The following is a 2,946-nucleotide window of genomic DNA, read 5'->3' on the forward strand; positions in this document are numbered from 1 at the left end:
TCTTATTACTCAAAGATGGTATGGTATATGTTGTTAAGTGGAAGGTTTGTGTGTGTTTTTATAGGAATAATTTGGGGGTTTAAATAGTTAATTGAAAGGAAATGGAAATGAATTAAGAATGTGATTTCTAATTTTTTTATTTATTTATTTGGTAGGGCAAGTGTACACGTGATAATAGTAGTGGTGGATGAAACAAGTATATTTGAATGGATGATAGAAGAATTGAAGCACGAGGGATTTCCATCTCCCTATGTCTAAACCAAATCTCAAATATTGAAATTCAATCTTCTTTGTTATGATAATAATAATAATGGCACATGCAAAGGGCTCTACATTGGGATTTAATTGGTGATACTCATTAAGTTTCTCATTATGCGGAAGTGTTTATATTGAGTTGTCTTACTTATTTAGGTGTGTTCTAAGAGGTACTATACTTTTATAATGAAAGATTGAGTACCTACATGATGTTTCACCGTATATATACGCATACCGCCGTCTGATCGAATCGGATTGGTGTGGTGTGATGTGGTATTTAATCGTTAAAATTATTTAATTAAGTGTTTTTATTAATCTAAATTGGTTTCTATCACAATCACGTTTTATAAAAACGTTGTAGTCTTCCCTGATTTTGTTCCCTACTTTTTCTTCCACCGACTAATTCACCATGTTTGATTTTTTGAAAAAACGACTATTTATTCACTCATTAAAATAACGACTGTTTATTCACTCATTAAAATGTCTTAATAACGATGGTAAAATCATAACGATGATCATTATTGTCCTAATTATTGAGTAGGAATGCAGGCTACATACAATCATTATTTAGTTTTAATAATGGGACACAATGCACCGTCGTTAATACCTTTAACGTCGAAGGTTTTAACGAGGATGGACGACGGTATATATGGTCGTTATAAGTTAATAACGACAGTATTTATATAATTAACGATGGGATTGACTCTCGTTATAGACCGAATTTCTTGTAGTCTCCACCCACTGGCACCGTCGTCTCTAGTTCCTCTGTCGGACCAACAATCATTTTGGGTTTTGGTATGGATTCAGAAGGAAGTTCAACATGTTCGAATTATTCATCATCTTCTGCTTCACCCAATCTCTTGTGACAGATCGGATGGTGATGATTGAGATGGAGGAAGTGGAGGCACTTGTTGATTTAGCAAATTTTTGCACTTATTGATCTGGGTATAATTTGAAGAAGTGAGTCCTGCTATTTCCGATGGTTTAATCCCAAAACATACCCGAATCTTCTTTGTCTGTAATTTTTTATCGTTTAATCCCAATTATTTCCTCCATGCTGAAAACTACATTGTTCTTGAATTTCAGGATGTTCTTCAACATCTGATTTAGAAAAAAGAGAAACGACGTTGTTTGTGATTTCTCTTCACTCCCAAAAAGACTCGAGACAAACTTCCCTATTTTTTTTATTGGTTTCATTATCCAACTCTCCATTTTCCCATAAAAAATGAAGTATGAGTCATTATCCAACTCTCTTTTCCCCCCAAAAAAATGAAGTATGAATTACCTTCCGAGCCACTAGGATCTGGCCAAAAATTCCATTGTAATATAGTTGTGTTTTTCTCATAAGAGAAGATTTGAGAACATAATGGAATTTTTGACCTGATCCTAATGGCTCTCATCTCTCTCCATCTCTCTTTGCTCATATACATTCATTCACGGAATAAAAAAACTCCATGTCCATAATTGCATGAAAATCAAGCAAAAAAAAGAAGAAATTTGAAACAAATTTAACCAAAAAAACCAAACTCTATTATGTTCTCAAATCTTCTCTTATGAGAAAAACCCAACTATATTATAATGGAATTTTAAATATAGAATTTTTGGCCTGATCCTAGTGGCTCGGAAGGTAATTCATACTTCAAAAAATTTGGGGAAAAAAGAGAGTTGGATAACGATTCATACTTCATTTTTTTATGGGAAAATGGAGAGTTGGATAATGAAACCAGCAAAAGAAAATGGGGAAGTTTGTCTCGAGTCTTCTTAGGGGCGAAGAGTAATCACAGACAGCACCATTTTTCTTTTTTCTAAATCAGATGTTGAGGAACATCCTAAAATTCAAGAACAATGTAGTTTTCAGCATGGAGGAAATAATTGGGATTAAACGATCAAAAAGTGCAGACGAAGAAGATTTGGGTATGTTTTGGGACTAAACGATCGGAAATAGCAGGACTCACTTCTTCGAATTATACCCGGATCAACAACAACAACAACAACAACAAAGCCTTAGTCCCGAAATGATTCGGGGTCGGCTAACATGAACCATCATATAAAACCGTGAAAGTCAAGTCGTGTCAGCGACACAGATTCGCTCCCTCCAATCCGTCCTATCCACTACCATATTTTCCTCAATTCCCAGTAAACTCATATCACTCTCGATCACCCTCCTCCAAGTTTGCTTAGGTCTTCCCCTACCCCTCACCACTACATCCCTTTGCCACTCTTCGGTTCTCCTAACCGGCGCATCAAGCGCTCTACGTCTCACATGGCCAAACCACCTTAGTCGGTTTTCTCTCATTTTATTCTCAATAGATGTGACCCCTACTTTTGTCCTAATTATTTCATTACGCACCCGGTCCTTTCTCGTATGACCACACATCCATCTCAACATACGCATCTCCGTCACCGACATCTTATGGATGTGGCAGTGTTTCACTGCCCAACACTCCGTACCATATAACAATGCTAGTCTAATTGCCGTCCGGTAGAATTTTCCCTTCAATCTATTAGGCATGCCGGGATCACAAAGGAAACCCGTAGCACTCTTCCACTTCGACCAACCAGCTTTAATCCTATGAGCAACATCTCCATCTACTTCTCCATCCGTTTGGATAATAGATCCTAAATACCGGAAGCAATCCGAGGCCTGAACAACTCTCCCATCTAGGGTGATTGTCCCTGCCTCCCTACTCC

Source organism: Euphorbia lathyris, chromosome 1 (assembly GCF_963576675.1).
Source record: "Euphorbia lathyris chromosome 1, ddEupLath1.1, whole genome shotgun sequence".
Classification (NCBI taxonomy): domain Eukaryota; kingdom Viridiplantae; phylum Streptophyta; class Magnoliopsida; order Malpighiales; family Euphorbiaceae; genus Euphorbia; species Euphorbia lathyris.